A 19521-nucleotide genomic window follows, 5' to 3' on the forward strand; every position below is an offset into this window, starting at 1 on the left:
TTAAGGAATCTAGTGATACTATTGTACCCTATACAAAAATAAATACAACCTACAGCCGATAATATTAAGAGGCTGTCCAGAGATGATCATTTAGTGCGATACTGATCATGAATTCATGTTTTACTGATTATATTTAGTCTTGCAGCAAATTTAACAAAAAATAGGTGTATTGGACAAAAATGTACTAATGTCATGTAATGAATTGAATGTACCCTGAAATTAGTTAAATGAATAATCAACATTGTCTCTTGCAAACATTTTATTATACAAAGACATATAAATACAAAGACATAACCTTAATCAATACAAATATTACACAAATTTCAATTTAATTTTAAAAATAATAAAAACAACAGAGAAATCATATCTCTGTCTACATAGAATCACTTGGAATAGCACAGAAGAGTTCTCCTGAAAGAGAGGATAATAAAATAAAAATTATGCAAATCGTATATTTTAAAAACATAAGTATTTTTGTGAAAATGAGCTTTTAAAACTAAAATTTCTATCGAAAAGTTTTTGCTTTTATCATTTCATTGATAAATTTTGACTCATCAAATTAGTAACACCATGCAAAACATACACCTGTCTTATAATTTAGAAAGATTTTGAACATAAAATTCCTTTCTGAATGAAATTATTGAATATTGACTCACGAACCCATTAAAATTGACAACTAGTACATGAAAATCTAACTGTTAAATGAAAAGTTATTCAGGGTGTTTAATTTTGTGCTCACCTTTTCTCAGAAAATATTTAATTTTAAAAAACATGCAGTTTTTTCTTCATTAATTTTATGGTGCTCAATTTTATTGCATTTAATATTTAAAACAATTATGATATTCTAATGTAAATTATTGTTTCAAGGAAAGCTGTAGAAGAAAAATTACTTTTAAATATATATTACTTACATGCACGAATGTATCAATAGTATTTCTTTTTCGCTTTACTTTTATGATTAAATTTTTAATTGTATACCCTTGACAAAAAAAATTTCAAAATTTACAACATTTTTCATATTAAAATAGGCATCAAAACAATAATATGTATTGAATTGAAACCAGAATTGAAACCATATGAAAAAAGGTTGCTCAAAATTTGCTAGTTAAAAAGGCAGATAATTTTACAATTCTGTAATAACTTTATAAATCAATAAATTCTTAAATTACTTTAATGGTGATGCTTTGTGAAATTAATGTTTTCCTCATATAAAAAACACAAGAACTAGATAAGAATAACGACAGATTTGACCAATGTCACGATTTCCGTAATGTCTTTATATAACTGGTATAGATGTAAGACAAAAAATGAAAAGTTTACATAAATATTAATAACATTGTTTACATCTCTGATGAAATTTCTTTTCTTCAAATTTTTTTATTAATTTAGTTCCTTCTTTTAACAAAAAATATTTGTTAAATACTCCATTACTATGCCTAGGAATAAAAAAGGGAAAGGTGCTTCCTAAAAAAAAAGGGTACACCGAGTTTTTAAAGGGCTTTTAATTAACACCGTAAATAGTTAACAAAATGTGTACTATTATGTAACAGCTGAATTCGATTCTTAACGACTGTAAAATTACCATCCTATACCTACTATTTTACATGTATATTTCAAAAAGTAGTTCTCACCCATTATCAAAATGATAAAAATTTGTAGCTTACAAAGAAAAAAAACATGCTAATAGAAAATCATTGTGCAATAGAAAACATTGTGCAATAGAAAAAAATATTGTTAAACTTGAACGCTTTTTCCATAATTTAAACTATTAACTAATAAACGATTAATTAAAAATAAATATTGAAAGGTACATATTTTTTAAAAAAATATTCATTTCAAATTTTTTTAAAAAATCTTTTAATAAACTTATTGATACTAAAAAAATCTTTTAAAAATTTAACCAGTTGAGAATTAACAAAGTAAATATTTGTAATGGTATCTGAATCAAACTTATTAACACGAATAATTTTAAAAGTGTGTAATCATCATTTACACATTAAATTTTTTAAAAGGAATATTATCAGACAGTGTCGTCAAAGGGCAGTGAGGACGGTTGGCCCTTCTCGAGGAGGTACACTGCATTTTTATTTGATACAGAAAAATTAGTTGTCATTTTCTGTAGATTAGAATAGCAGGAGTTGCACATTAACCACTTTCAACATATACTTTTCGAATTCTAGCAAATAAACTCTGTAATAGGATACACACATTATGGGCCACAAATAAAAAGAAACAAAACTTATTTAAATCTAATGAATAATTCAGAGAAAAATTAGACTGAAAACATTTAAACCTGTTTGATTGCCCAAGGACAGGAGCGTTACAATGGGCGTTTCCTTATTATAGACTTTTTTCCCTTTTTTTTTTTAAATTGCAGGCATTGGGGGGTTGTCCCATTGGCCACAGGAATGCCAGAACTACTACTTTCTTCTCGTTACCCAGTGGGCACCTGTGGTGAAGCAGGGTCGCCCACGTCACACAACCACAACCCGTTTATAGGGCGGAAAGTTAAAAAAGAATCTTTAAAAACTTCAACATTTCAATATGCAATTAAACTGGTTCTGATGTTTTTCATCTCGTTTAACTCATAAAAACGTAAGATTTCTATAATCTTTTTGCTTCTGTCGCACTTAAATGTTAGTTTAGAGATTCCTAATGTGTTTACATTTTAAACTTCTGTTTCAAGAAAACTTTTTTGTTTTTAAAAAGATAGGTGTATATATTATTGCCAAATAAAAATATTTTGTACTATTGAAGAATAGATAAATAAGTGAAATGTAGGTGTTATTAACATTATTTCTTAGTTACCATAAATTAAATTTACTTACACATTTTATTAAGAATTTTTTAACTTTTACGGGGCATTTTATTTGCTTGGACTAAAAAATTGTTCTTATCGCAAAAATTTTTTCTACCAAATAATGTCTTAGAAGGCATTCAATATTGTACAGGTTAGTTTCAAGATGCTTCAAATCAGTACTTTGTCGTTACTTTTTTTTTTCTCTTTAACCTACACGTTTTTAAGCTATGTTAACAAGGTAGGTTTTTAAATATGATTGTGTTTTCACAATCAAAATCTTACTGTACTTAATAAAATTTTTAAAAAAATATTTTATATACATCAATAAAATTTATAAATATAACACTTTTTTTCATTGAATAGGGAAGTGAACGATTAAAATGAAAATTAATAACCATTATTAAAATATAAAACTACATACAGTGACCAATCACTTCTGCGCCACCTCTTTTATGTGCCTTTTGCATATATACAAAGGTTTTCAAAGGCCCTTGATCATTATATAGGAAAATAATAATAATTATAATTCTTTATGCATCATTCAGAAAATAAATATTTCAATTCAGCACACAATTTTTTTTTAAAAGTCTAAAATTTTGATTTTATTTTTTGTTTAAATAGAAAAAAATAATCCCATTTTTTAGAAAAAGTTTTCAGTTTAAAGCAAATAAACAATCTTCGTTACAGATAAAAGGAAATAAGTTACTGGATCTAGTAATACAGTTCATTTTTCTTCCCTATGGGATTTTTTTCACCTTTATTGTTTCTAGGAAGACATTTTTTTATATGAATTTGAATAAGGTGTCTTATCTATCACACCACCCACATTGAAACCACCATATATACCACCCATATGCTTTCAAAATTTATCTAGCAGTGTCTTTCCCACCACCAATTAATACGTTAGTTTTTGGTCAAGGAATGTAAAGCTATAGCGATTACTATTACTCAGTTTACGCGAAAACAGAGATGACAAAAACATTACTCGAAATCATTAAAAACAATTAGAAGGTTTAGCCGCTATTCACGACTATTTGTAGTTTTATTCAGCTATTGAAACTTTTCTATCTAGCTTTTCTTATTTGTATGAACTTACTGTTTTTAAAATCTTATGGACTTTTTCTCTTGGTCCCAAAGACTGAAGCATAATGAGAATTCACTGTATTTTATAAATGAATTCGCTTAATACATTAAAATGTCCCTAATCCTTCTTTAAAATCATAATTCAAATAATAATAATTAAAATAATACTTCTCAAAATAATAAATTATTTATGCACATCAAAGATTCTGCAGATGATAAAAGTAATAAAACTTACAGAAATTCATGGTGGACTGGCACAGGTTTACCAACATTTGAAGAGCTAAAAGGGAAAAAAAAGGGTCTTATTTTTATGTAAATATTAACTTGAGATATACAGTAAAAAATTTTTTCAGTAAACTTTTAGCAGAAATTTAAAAAACATTATACAACGGACACCCAGAAAGATTAAGTAAAAATTAGAATAACATTTTTTAGAAATTTGAATGAGAAAAATAACTTGCAGGCTACGAAATTTTATTAACAGAATCATCATCAATAAAACAACAAAATTTTCTAAGTTCGCCTCTAGGATCACAAAATATAAGGTCAGCGTTTAAAATCTTCCAAAGAGTTAATTGAAATTTATTTTTTTATTTCCACTTAAAGATTCTCCACAAAAAATTATTGTAAATTTAGCTTTCGCTGAATCTGAAGCTTTTCTTATGAGCATGAACTTACTGTTTTTAAAATCTTATACACTTTTTCTCTTGGTCCCAAAAACTGATGCATAAGGGAGAATTCACTGCACTTTATAAATATATTTGCTTTATACATTAAAATGTCCCTAATTCTTCTTTAAAATCATAATTCAAGTAATAATAATTAAAATACTACTTCTCAAAGTACCTAATATTAAATTAATTATGTACATCCAAGATTCTGCATATGATAAAAGTTAAAAAACTTACTGAAATTCATGGTGGACTGGCACAGGTTGGAAAGCTAAAAGGAAAAAAAAGGTCATATTTTTATGTAAATATTACCTTGTATACAGTAAAAATATTTTACGGTAAACTCTTAGCAGAAATTTAAAAAGTATTACCCAATGGACACCCAGAAAGATTAAATAAAAATTAAAATATTTTTTAGAAATTAGAATGAGAAAAATAACTTGTAGGCCAGGAAATTTAGAATGAGAAAAATAACTTTTCGACCAGGAAATTTTATTAACAGAATTGTCAACAATAAAAAAAAAACACAAAATATAAGGTTAGCATTGAAAATCTTCCTAAGAGTTAATTGAAATTTATTTTTTTATTCCCACTAATAGATTCTCGGCAAAAAATTATTGTAAATTTAGCTTTTGCTGAATCTGAAGCTTTTCTTATTTGCATGAACTTACTGTTTTTTAAATCTTATACGCTTTTTCTCTTGGTCCCAAAGACTGGTGCATAAGTGAGAATTCACTGTACTTTATAAATGAATTCGCTTAATACATAAAAATGTCCTTAATCCTTCTTTAAAATCATAATTCAAATAATAATAATTAAAATATTACTTCTCAAAATAATATTAAATTATTTATGCACATCAAAGATTCTGCAGATGATGAAAAAAAAAATAAGTTAATTGATAAATCATTTTAACTATTAATAAATTTAAAAATTTGTATCAGGGGAATTGGTTGGTAATAGTTGCTTTTCTCAATTTAATTTATGTAAAATAGAACAGTTTCACATAAAAGTCATTTTTGAAATTTAATTTATTTTGAAAAAAACTTTTCAAATTGATTATAATCAAATTTTTGTCGTTCCATACGGTTCGCCCCCTAGTACAATAATTTAAAATATGTGCGTTTAAACCCGCACTTTGCTGTGGTCAGACTGACAGGCAAACAACAACTATTTTGCTCAAGCCAAAACAGATTATGAAAATAAAATAAGAAAATTATCAATAAAAAAAAGCGGCTAGATTTTTTCGTTAAGCCGTGTTTCAAACTACTCGTAAATTTACGTTTAAATTAGTGTTCAATGGAATCTAATATTAAAGCATATTGTGTCTAATAAACTATTATTAATAATTATATTAGTCTAGCACTTCCATACAAAGCTCAATATAAGGATTTGATATTTAGTTTAAGAAAAAAAAAATTCCTTTAAGTGATAAGATGTAAGTTGTCAATGGAATAAGAGTTGAATTTGGAGCACTTCAGCTACTTGGAAAGTGAAGTTGATGAGAACAGAGACGCAGTACTTCACTCAGTTGGAAAATAGTAGAAATTTCAATTGCAAGTTACCATTGTTACAAACATGAAAGCGAGATAATTCAATAAATAATAAATACATTAAGTAATAAAACTTACAGAAATTCATGGAGGACTGGCACAGGTTTTCTAACATTTAAAGAGGTAAAAGAAAAAAAAAGGTCTTACTTTCATGTGAATATTAACTTGAGATATACAGTAAAAAAAATTTCGCTTAACTTTCAGCAAAAATTTAAAAAGCATTACACAACGGGCACTCAAAACGTTTGAATGAAAATTAGAATAATATTTTTCAGAAATTAGAATGAGAAAAATAACTTGTAGGTCAGGAAATTTTCTTAACAGAATTGTCAACAATAAAACAACAAAATTTTCTAAGTTCGGCTCTAGGATCACAAAATATAAGGTTAGCATTGAAAATCTTTCAAGGAGTTAATTGAAAAACTTTTATTTCCACTGAAAGATTCTCTGCAAAAAATTATTATAAATTTAGCTTTCAGTGATTTGGAAGCAGTTATAACTTGTTTTCTCAATAGAATACAAGTTAAATTTGAAGCACCTCGGCTACTTCGAAAGTGGTCAAACATCCTTTTAAGAAGTTGTACTTGTAAATAAAATGGTATTATATTCTGTCTATAGCGGTCAGGAAATGATTGTAATTTAAATTCTCAACAAGTATAGAGCTCCTGTAGATTTTAGTACTCTAACTAGTCGAAAAGTAGAAATTTTGATCGCATGTTACCAATACGAGTGCGAGTTCATTAAATTAATAATAAACACAGCAAGAAATAAGAAAACCTATAGAAATTCATGGAGAGCGCTAACAGGCTTTCTAACATTTTTAAAACTAATAGAAAAAGAGTTGTTTGTTATTTTTATTGAGTATGAATTTTGTTTTCATATTGTATTGAACTTTTATATATTTTTGTAATCCCTATAAAAATCGGGCATTATTTTATATGAATATTAACTTGAAATTCACAATAAAAACATTATTCACTTAACTCTTAACAAAAAATATGAAGTAACTTAACATTGATTTCAAAATATAAAAGAATTTTGTAATATTTTTTTTTTGTATAAGTGGGGTTAGCCAATATACAATTAAGTATGAGCAACTGCGTGCTAAAAAACTTTCCATAATCTATATTTTTTTAGGTTGTTTAAGAATTCACAGCACGATTCTTCACAATTATTTATATTAACATGTACAAATAAATTTTTCATCTTAATTTAAACTATTTAGTATAAATTATTAAACCTTTACCTATTTTTACACTTGAATTTAGCTCAAAAATTTCATTAAAAGGAAATACATATAACAGAAACAATTTTTAATATTACTAACAGCAATTAGTTAACTAAAATCTAAATATTATTTAAGATAAAGAAATAAGTTTTAATGAAAATTCTTGATTATTATACAAATCTATTTTCATAATATACTTAGATAAACCTGATTTATATCATATGCTACAACATATTATGAATTGCACTTAAAGAGTCATCATACAACAATTTATATTTGTTTTTGGCGTGCTACTGCTCGATTGTCGCTAAAAATTTGGCGGCGATCTTGGTGTTGATAAAACATTTGTCTGTACATTTTCATTGAATTAAATTTAATATTTTTTATTATTCTATCTTAGAAAGGTGTTAATTATGATGTATTAATTGAATAAAGATGATTGCCAATCTAAAACATAGCGCCAAAACAGCACTTCAAACGCGGTTCTTTGTAAACCGAAATCTGCACGTCGTAAACATATTTGAACAATAGTAAATCAAAAATGATTAAAATAATAACTTCAATGTAATAGAAAAAAATAAAACCTTACCTTTTTTGAAAATTATAAGAATCCAACGTGCTTCTTTTTCTAAACAATAAATTCACAGTTACAGTTACTCGCTCGACCGCTTCACTGGCGGCAGCAGACAACTTTAACTTGGTGGCCCATTGGGTAGATTCAGACTGACGGGATGCGGCTGTTTGTAATGTACAGGCCCAACACTTCCTACAATGTTGGCAAAAGTTCATAGGGTGGCCCAGCAATCAACCCAGCTGACAGTAATTTGCACCTTCACTTTTCAATCAGTACCGTCAGTAATTTCGAAGATGGCCAGAACTTATGTTTTTGCTGGGACATTATTATTTGCAATAGTTTGGTTCTGAAATTGAACTTGTAATAATATAACACTTCGTAAATTAAGGAGATAATAGGAAAAAAATCTTAAACAATTTAATGAACACAATGAATGAATCTCAAATAACTTAAGAAAATGTCTTTTTGAAATATTATGCTTTTAATCAAAAGTACTGTATTATGTAACGACATGTTAATACATATTATATTTCAATTCAAATATGAAATATTAAAATTATAATAACTTTGATTGGTTATTGTGAAAATTGCCTAAGTATTCAAAAAACAAAATTATATACTTATATATGCCATTGAATACGTAGTTTTCAATGATTATTATTCAAAATATCTAATCAATGTGTAAAATATTAACCATTTCATATTTTTCTTGTCAATTTAAGGCATTCTATTTAATACGTAATAATACATACGTTTAATACATTCTATTTGATTACGTAAAATGCCATACATATTTTACGCCAAGGAATATTTGTGTCAACTAAACTTTTTAATATAAAATGCTTTAAAAAAGGGAAGTATTTAAACTGTATTAAAAATACAATAGAAGTTAAAATAATCTCTTACTTTAAAATGCATTAGCAAGAAAAGTTTTTTAAGAGGTATAGCAAAGCATTTCAGGATTTTAAAATGCTTTTAAGATTCCTTTCAAAAGCTAAATTATTTCTCAGCATAATTTTATTTTATCTTGCATTTTATTAGAAAACTGAAGCAAGCCAGCAATTTATCACTAACAATAGATCACTTTTTACTTGCTTTAAAGCATTTTAATTAAAAGAATAATGGAAATTGCACTTGATTTATATTTCTTTCAGTTTCAGTTTCTAACGCTGTTTTTAGAGCTTTAATATCTTCAATGCCAGTGGAAAATTTGAAATTTGATATATTAAGTAAAATCACTAATAATTCTTATATTTCTTACTATGACTTAAAATTAATTATAATATGCAAATTCAGATAGAAACATTTGAAATTAGTCAAAGTTATGAATCTAAATGTAAGCAAATGAGTTTCAGATTAAAATTATCAATCAAAATTAAAGATTCAATGAAATTTTAACATTTTAAAAACATTTTTTTTTATTTTTAGTTGTGTATAGTTTACATAAACCTAATTAGTTTTAATAGTACAATATATACTCATGATACTTTATATAAGTTTCGTGAAAAAATCAAATTTTGCTATATTTCATATAATACAATTATTGTATTTTATATCCATTGCAGAATAATGTTTTTTTTAAAACAATTAAAAAATATTTTTGGTCGCAAATAAAGTCTAGAATAAATGTCGCATGAATTTATTTCAATATTTATTTTCCCTAAATGCATTAATTTAGATAAATGCATAATAAAGGTTTCGAAAAATTTATAATTTATTTGTTACCCATGATTTAAAAAAAAAATTACATTTATTTTACACACTTGCAGTGCTTTTTTAAATATAACAGTTTAATAAACTATCATTCTGACAAACAGCTTCTATGAAACAGCACAAAAACTATAACAACAAATATTATTCGAAAACGATACGGAACTAAATGATGATCTGCAGTAAAACAATCGAAATTAGCCCAAGAAAAAGTAAAAAAGGAATTAAAAGAAATAATCATAAAAATGTAACTGACTTGGTTATAACTCGTAGCAACCCCCACGCAAACATCTATTTTTTCCCCTTTTCTCCTTTTATTATTTTCAATTGCGAGTTTATAAGTCCATCATTTGGTGACTTGGCGATTGTAGTTGGCGCGAGAAGTCACGAGGCGGAAATATTCCCAGCAGCTTCCTTTTAAAAAAGCTTTTTAAAATGTGCACATGCCATACATTTCCTTGAAATTTTGAAGCTTTTCTTAAAGACCCTGCAATTAAAACATTTTGTTTTGTTTTTTACCGTTAGACATGTGAATAGCAACATAGGAGAGTGTTTTTGGCACTAAGTTTTGGATTAATAAGAATCCGATATTTCTCATGCATACTTAGTAGTAGTTTGAGATACTCAGACTAAATTGATGTCGTCAATAGGTGAAGTTTTCATTAAAAATATAAAAAATTTACAGTTCTATGACTAAATGTGCATTTAGATTGCTCCCATCCTAAAAGGGTTTCCTCAATTACTTTTTTTTGTAAAACAATTGGAAACCGTCAAACTTTATTTGAACTCGCAAGTTATAAAATGTATTGAAATTGCATAAATTTACTAATGGACGCATGTTTTTAATTCTAAAATTTATGTCAATTTAAATAATGTTGCACGGTGCTTCTCATTTGGGAATGAAAAATTACATGGAAAATTTAAACAATTTTCATAATTATCTCAAAAAATCTTTCAATTTTATTTGAAGAAAATATTACTGGGTATGAAAAGCTGCTTGCAATCATAAATACATCATTCGTATTAACACTATGGGGGGGGGTATTTTTGAATCATCCATATGATGTGATCTGTTGAATCTCGTTTAAAATCAGCAAAAAATAAATTAAATTTAAATATTCCAAAGCTTGTATGACTAAATCATTGAAATGTATAAATTCGTAACTATAAGAAAGACAGGTAAACTTATATTGGTGTCTATTAGCGTTATATAAATACATTTTGATAAGTTATCAAATTAATAAGCATATAATTTCACGAATGTATTCTAACTTTTAAATATTTTGTTACACTTTGTAGGTTTCACAACAATTTTTTTTTCTAATATAACTAAAATTCATTTATATAAATTCCAAAAAGCTCTTTAATAATCAATTTTAATTACATTTAGGGCAATTTAAGCTATTATGTGTTTAAGCTCATAATTTTGGGCAACCAGATTCCACATTTAACTAAACGAATCTAATAATAGTTAAGTTTGACACGGTAATTCTCAAACGAACATTTATGTAGAAATTATGGTAATAATTTGAAAACTGTCTGATTTTGAACACGCGCTGACCTAACTGAGCTTAAAACTTATCGGGATGAAACCTACCTGACTTTAAACCTGACTACCTGAGCGTGTTTAAATTCCATAAGTATGTGTTACTATTTCTGCACTGTAAAAAATCATGGATCAATTTACAATAAATAAAACTTCACTGAGGGGTGTCGGTGCATTTTACCGAAAAATCCACATTTACCGGATCATGTTACGGAAAAAAATCTGATGTATCATAATTTGTGCAATAATAATTACCGTAAAATCGCTGAATCTATCTAATTAATAAATAATACTCTAAAAATTACGGTATAATATTTTACAGTAAAAATTGACTTTACGGTAAAATAGACTTTACTGTACAATAGATCTTACGGTAAAATGGTTTTAAGGGTGATGTACCCAAAGTGCCTATACCTTGTATCGTTATTTGACTTGGATTTCTTTTTGTACAGATTATCTTGCTTAACATATTCTTGTTGTGACTGTCACTTGACTAGTTATGTTGTTTTGTTTCATACTTAATTATACAACTTTATTTTTATATCTATAACAGGTCGGCTTGCCAATTGATTGATTTCACTTTGTTTACTTAGCTTAAATGCATCAAGCTTAGTAATTTATATTGTTTATTTCATTAGTTATGAACTATTTCATCATATTATATTGAAAGTTAATATCTTTATTTCAACATCTATAAAAACTCAGCTTGTTAAGTGACAGATTCGTTAGCTTAGCTTTAATGCGTCAAACTTAATTATAAATTTTATTTATTTTGAACTTATTTATTTCATTATAATATATTTTTGGGAATGAAGTGAATAGTTGTTTTTAAATGATTAAGAGTTTATTTAAAAAAAGCTTCTGACAAGCAAGTGACGCTATTCAAGGATCATTATCTCTTGTAAATTAGTTTAAAAAAATCTCTAACTGGTATTAGCAGTAAATTTATCCAGCTATGGAAATAATTTTTGTCTTAAATATTGACAATGATATACATCATTAATTTAATTTAAAATCGTATTATGACTGAATTGCAAAAAAAAATGAAAGCTTACCTTACTAGAAGTAACAGCCCCTGAAAAATTTCATAATAAATAATTTAAAGAAGATTCTAAAATATTTCTCAAAGAAATTTTCATTATAAATAACAAAATCTCACTAAAAATTTATTAAGAAGCAAAAGTCGCTTAGATTGTTATGTTTTAAACAATATTTTGTTCCAGTCTAAGATATATTACTATGTTTTATAAAATTTAAATTTTTTAATTAGTCAGAAAAACTAGAAATCTATCGGTCCAGAAACGTATTGCTTTTGAACTGTTAATTTAATTTAGTTTACAGCAATTGTTGTATTTCTTGAGCGAAGAAATTTTTCATTTCATTACAAACATTACCTATTTCAGAACTGAATCCGAAGCAAAACTTTCATTTAATCAATTTTGTTTTGTCAAATTTTATCCGAAGAATATTTGATTTATAAGTCCAAATACCGAATGCTAGGCAAGTTCTTTTAGAAGATTAGAACTTTATTTCAACCATTTTTTCATCTCGCACTTTTCTTTTCCCAGGTGAATTTATCCTCTCTGTTCAATTATTTTCTTAGAGGATTTTCCCCGCTCTTAATTTGAAGTTTCTTGCTTTATTTTTATATATAGTCAATTCCTTTGTTCGTTCGACTTATCAGTGCGGTCAAAGAAAATCCACAATCAATGGTGAGAAAAAAAGAAGCCAAAAGAAAGTATAGAAAATGAAGTAAAAAAATTATTATTGGATGTAGGTTGGCATCCTGGTAAAAAAAAGTCTTAAATAAAATTGTTAAAATTACGCGCAAAAAAGTGAAAAGATGACTTTTTTTTCGTTGTATTTGTTCATTTTCGGTTTTATTTCATTAAAAGTTTCAGTTTCTCTTTTTAAATCCTTTATTCGTTTTCACTACTCTTCGTCACGTTTCCGTGTAGTCTATCATTCTGTAACTACAGCTCTTTTATTTTTAGTAAAGTGTTAACTTCAGTTAGCAATAAATAAACTTGACAAGTTTACATTACGACTGTTTTTTTTCTTTATCTAACAAAGAAAATCTCTCGCTGCATCAAAGAGCATCAAGAAATTTGACATTTTAACTCTTAAGTTTCAATTTGCTATATTCTGTCTTGACAAACATGCTACTCGCAATTCAATATATTGTAAATTTCATTGCTTAACACATACATTCTTAAAATATTTATTTATTGTCAATTGTAATTATTAATTTTTTTAAATGCTTAAAAATATTTTTGACTAGATTGGGTGAAATATTTTGAGTAAAATGAAAATCCTTTTTTAAAATAAATTCTATGAACAGCATTATAAAATAGTCGTATCTAGTTTTTTTAAAAAAATTATTTTTATAAATTATAACTAAAAGCAGCGTTTTATAATGATAAATATTTTTTGCGATACGGATACTTTTCAAGGAAAAAGGTGATTATGATAGTAGAGTTGATTCCGAAAAAGCATGAAAACTTTAGTCTTTGATAATTAGTTTTCTTCCAGAATTTAGTAATTAAAGCTAATATTTACAAGGTACTTTTTATATATTATTTGACGTATGTATTACAATGACAATAATATTAGCATCTCTTTCAATGTTGAAAAAGTAATTTCCTGCATAAGTAACATTTTTATAATATTTTAAATTGTTATAACCTTTAAAGAACTTTTATTGAGTAGACTATTTAAAATAAATAAAAAATAAGCACAAAAGTAATGTGTAAATGAGTTCTAATAAAAGAGGAGTGATTATATGTTTTTAAGCAGAGATATTTTAACTATATTTTGTTAGAAAATATATAATTGCATCAGTTAAAAAGTTTGAGTAGATTATAGCAATCTTAGATAATTTTTACTTTTTCAGTTTTTCTAATATTTATAATATATTTGATATATCTCTTTATGCTATTATTTGATTAATTAATTATTATTGTTTCCATTTAATATTCTTATATATAGTGTAGACTTTTGAAAATAAATCAAAGATAATCATTAAAAATTTTTTAGAGAATTGTTCTAATAGATAGAAATGTTTATATGTTTTCAAGCATAAATATTTGAATTTAATTCTGTTAGAAATAATACAATATACTTCAGTCACAAAATTCTTAGTAAATTTATGCCAGCCTTTGTTAGTTTTTACCTTTTCAGTTTTTCCAATATTTATAATATATTTGATATATCTCTTTATGAAACATTAATTAATTATTATTGTTTCCATTTAATACTCTTATATATAGTGTAGACTTTTGAAAATAAATCAGAGATAATCATTAAAAATTTTTTTAGAGAATTGTTCTAATAGATAGAAATGTTTATATTTTTTCAAGCATAAATATTTGAATTTAATTCTGTTAGAAATAATACAATATACTTCAGTCACAAAATTCTTAGTAAATTTATGCCAGCCTTTGTTAGTTTTTACCTTTTCAATTTTTCTAATATTTAAATTATTTTTGATTTTATTGTTTGTTTACAATTGCAAAACAATGTGATTATACAGTGTATATAATTTACATTTTTATACACTGAAATTCAAAATAAGTCTGAAAAGACAGCATTAATAAAAACACAATTAATCAGAATATATTTTTATCGATGTCAATACGCAGAAAATGATGTGTCAGCACAATTTCTCTTTTAAGATTTTCAGTGCATTATTTTTCTCTTTTCAACCAAAATGAGAAGAAGAGGAAACAATATTTGAAGAAAGGTGCGCCGATGCTGAAGTGAAAAGACGAAATACTGACTTGAGAACCAAAAAGTAAATAGAGTAAATGTTTCCGAAAATAGAATTTTTGCCGATAAAATACTTGGTCTGAAGGGTTTCGCTCGTGAAGTCGGTTGAAAATGCAGAAAATATGTCCCAGTTTAGTTAATGGATCGCGTGAGATTATTGGTTGGAAACTTACGATGGTTCTGAGAATCTAAAAAGAAAATGAATAGCAAAAATGAATAAAGTGTCTAAGCCTAAAGTAGGATATTTGTAAATAAATATGTATATTTGCTTGAAAAAGATACACTCTTTTGGCTTTTGAGAATTTCTGAGAAATGTTTTGAATTTATTAAGGAAATATTTAAAACTCATAAATTTATTTTTAGACATGGTTCATGTTAGAGATCATGTGAGATGATTTATAAGATTATTAAACATGTAAAGATTGTGAAAGTTTACAGGAAATATGAATGCAAAATTGCATAACTCAAATGATAAGCTTAAAGAAATTAACTTGCAACTAAATAATTTTGTTTGCAGAAGAGCAAACAGGGTTAATTTTTTTTTGAATTAAAATAATAAAAATTCATAATTTAAGTACTTAAATCTATTTCATTCCAAAGCTTCACTTACTGTAATTGCTTTCTATTTTCTTTTCAGTCATCGATTAATTTAAATTTAATTAATGTATCACCAAACTGTGATTATCTTATATAAATTTTTATGTTAGTAAAAAATATTTATCAAAAAAAATTTAACTTTTTTTTATATTCCCTGTTTTGAATACAATCTTGAAAATATTAGATGTATGTCATCTATTAGATGTATGTCATCTAATAGATGTATTAGATATTATTAGATATTATTAGATGTATGTCATCTTTAATACCTGTCAGAAGCTGATTCAAAAATGTTACAACTAGTTATTAATTACCTCACTGTTTGTTGACACCCATTTGGGAGATTTAGAGGGGAATATAGTCCAATTATCTTATGACTTACACTTTTTTTCACACTTCTGCATAAAGAGTGATATTAATGAGATAACCAGGATGCAAAGTTGGTATTCTTCTTTGAAATCAAACTATTGACCATATTTTTTTAAAGAAATAAGTCCTGCCAAGAATCTAGTTAGTTCTGAATTCACATTCTGCACACACACCCTGCGCACACGTTTCAAAGAGCCCTGAAATGTATGGAATCTGAACGCTTAAGTCGTGTTTCAACCTGCTATCTTCTCCACGTAGCAAAACCGGTTTTTCCCTGTTCTATAGAAAAGAAAGCAGTGTATTGAGGCAAAACATTTGCCCACCAGTGGGTTAATGAAATTTCTGATGATTATGAAATTGTTTGTTTTTCCGTTAAACGATAGTCTGTTTTCTCTCCAAATCAATTACAGTCAAACATAAAAAAAAAACTAAAATCAAATGTTTCCAAAACGAAATAATGGTATGAGACTTGAATGCATAAAGTATTTTTTCAGAAGTCGATACACACTGCTGAACAATTGCTAAGAACAGAAGACGAATGGTTGCATACCGCATGAAAATGAAGTAAAATAAAGTAATGCCTTAATGTTTGGTCGTTAAATAATGTAATTTATTGTGCTCTGAAACCTAGAAGGTTTAAAAAGTGTTCAAGGAACAAAATAATTGGTTTGGGCTTAACTTGTAAATGAAAACAAACAAAAAATGCAAATGCTATCTGTAGGCATCCTGGAGTAAGACATGAATAGGAAATATGACCATCATGGAGGGCGATGCAAGTTTCCAGACGTCATAGGATGCTTCGCATAACAGTATTTAGCAGTTGTCAGAGTAAATTGTCACATTTCTCTGTCAGAGATCGGATGAAGGTGTCCGTGTTTATCGCAAGGCATTCTCGACCTTCCTCGACACGCCTCTTCAAAGCCTCATACACTCTTTTTTGATGGGATTCTGATCTGTATTTTGTGTAGGTCATACCTCTCTGTGTGCATATGTCGTTGAATATCTTCACTCCTCGACGGAGACTGTCGTCCATAAAACAAATTTATCACTGTCATCACCACGGGACAAGCATACTTGAGGCAGCACAATATTAATGTAGCGTTGAAAAGTCATAGTCTTAGTAGGAGGCACATAGAGTGTCGTATGGTCATTAATCCTAATGGCAGCCCTTACCATGACACTACATTTAGGATACGTCGGTGACGTCGGTGCACATTCCAGTTGTCTGAAATGATTTCCAAAGCCTTAAAACAACACTATGAAGGATGTCAAACTCTTTGGCAACATCTTTTATTTTTGCGTTGCTGTTGATAATCTTGCCTTGCCGGATGTGGGAAAGACATAAAAAATTGCAAGTTCGTCAATTGAGTGTTTCCCTTTAAACTTTCATTTTGAACAACAATGCTCAATGCGTGTCAAATCCTACCTATCTCGTATCAGCACTGTCATGTGACAAACCAGTTGGACAATCCAAAATAGGCATAATTAAAACGCGTCTTACTATATTTCGCACTTAAGCTGATTTTCCCATTTTCCCATTTTAAATTTCGTGGTTGTTTTTTCTGCTATTTTCATAAGTCCTTAGAATCTGGCCAGTCGTGCACACAATATATGTAAAAAAAAGTAACGGTTACGGTGCATTAAATGAAATTTAAATTTTTAAAAAGAGTGCTCGCTTTTGCGCCGTACCAAATATCGAATTGAAAAAAAAAATTAACGCGATTATAGAGGACAAATTAGTACGTTTTTCTACTTGCTAATTTTTTTTGAATAAGTTTGTTAATTTTATACTTTATTTGAAGCGAAAAACCACATACTTGTCTAATGGTATAAATTAGCAAGGTTTTTTTACTCAATCCGCAATTGAAGAATCAAAAGGGTTTAGTCAAAAATGAGATAATATGTTTACCTACCGTTCCGCGACAATGAAAACTCTCCGTTCGGCTCCATATGAAACAAATGAATTTTTTTTATGCAAAGTACTATATTCTGCAGTAAGATCAGAAGTAGAAGTTGAGAAAAGAGTATTATGAAAGTCTAGATTAGGAAATATATAAATATGTGTTTATCTCATATTTTGTGCTTAAACAACTAGACCAGCTAGCAAATATTCATATTTAAAAAAATAACATTGGCGATTATTTAGATAAATTATGGAACTTAAACAGATTCGTAGAACAACAGATCATTCATTTAAAATAATAAAATAAAATAAAGGAAAAAAATATTAGCTCTATAATGTCTTTAACAAAGTAAGTAGTGTTACAGAGTTTGATTGCCGCATTTGCGAGTGTTTACCTTAACTGAAATTTTTAAAAACTGCAAAACATTGTCTAAAATTCGTCATCTTTATAAAAATGAATAAATTTTTTTGGAAAATAATGCTCCATTTATCTAAAAAGAATACTGTTTACCATTTTACGTGTGTGGATGAAACATCATAAATTTATTATTTATACATTAATCTGATAATATATTTTCAAATTTATATAAACATTCACTTGAGTTGCTTCCTCAAAACAGTAGTAAGATCTGTGAGGAAGCAGCATTTTTAAAAAGGTTTGTGATAAAATGCGTAAAATTTTGAAGGAAATATTTTTGTCTGTGAAAGAATTTAATTATCTATGCAAATGTAGCTATGCGTAATAATTTTAACTCCCGCTTTTGATTGGGCATATAGAATTTGTTTAAATTCTAATTAGCATTACAAATAAAAGAATATTCATATTTAAGTGTATAAAATATTTCTGAATCTCAGTAAAAAATAACAAAATATGCTGTTGAAAAATTTTGTTTGGGAATAAATAATATTTTAAAGTTTGGAATGCATTTCTTTTGTTGTTATGCGAATCTTGGAAGACACAATTTAGATATTCGTTGAGGGATGTACCCTTAGTTTACTTAAGAAATCTCATAGATTGTTGTGAGAAAATATGCTGCAACTGGGAATGTAGTAAGAAATATAAATAATAAAATGTACTATACGAATTGTTTGTGTGTAAATAAATAAGAAGATTCTTCTTGAAAAACAAGAAAATTCTTGTTTTTCATTGAAACGAATGTCCTTATTTCCACTTGGAGACAAATACGTTCTCTTCAAACTATTATTTTTTTTAAGTCTTTTCTTTTCTTATTTACTTGATTTTGTCATGTACACTTTATTGAACTGATAGGAATATTTTAGACGCAGTAACTTTTAAAAAATCTGTCCGAACGAATTGTCTGGAAGAATTACACAGAAAAGTTTAATAATTTTCAATGAAAAACATTATGTTAATGTTTTATAATTATGTAATGTTTAAACAATTTTTAAATATGTGTAGAACTACAGAAACATTTAATTTTGAATTAATAAAATTTGAAAAAAAAACTCTCTAGTAAAATTTCTAAAATTTTAACAGACTATAAATTTAATTTGTTGTTTACTTGATATGCCTTAAGAATGTTAAAAAAAAATAAAATCATTTAAAAGTACTAGAACAATCATATAAGTTTAACTAAAGAATTATTAGAGATTTAACTTTAAATGTTTATATTTTATATTTAAGTACAATGATCATTTAGTGTTATTTCAAGTTTGTTTCGAGTAATTTAAATCTTACTTCTAAAATGTAAAAATCAA

At 26.8% G+C, this 19521-nt stretch overlaps 1 long non-coding RNA gene across 3 annotated transcripts; it reads right to left on the reverse strand.

The window, feature by feature from the left end:
* Positions 1 to 241: 241 nt before the first annotated feature.
* On the reverse strand, positions 242 to 8234 carry LOC147806310 (uncharacterized). Of its 3 annotated transcripts, XR_015435886.1 has the most exons (4): positions 7925 to 8234; positions 4792 to 4825; positions 4119 to 4163; positions 242 to 411 (listed from the first exon to the last, which is right to left on the reverse strand). It is a non-coding gene; the product is annotated as an uncharacterized LOC147806310 (long non-coding RNA). The 3 variants fall into 3 exon arrangements; XR_015435885.1 differs by lacking the exon at positions 4792 to 4825; XR_015435887.1 differs by lacking the exons at positions 242 to 411; positions 4119 to 4163; positions 4792 to 4825 and adding an exon at positions 5636 to 6215.
* Between the last annotated feature and the right edge of the window lie 11287 nt (positions 8235 to 19521).

Source organism: Parasteatoda tepidariorum, chromosome 8 (assembly GCF_982258835.1).
Source record: "Parasteatoda tepidariorum strain Cologne lab strain chromosome 8, Ptep-v5.0, whole genome shotgun sequence".
Taxonomy (NCBI): domain Eukaryota; kingdom Metazoa; phylum Arthropoda; class Arachnida; order Araneae; family Theridiidae; genus Parasteatoda; species Parasteatoda tepidariorum.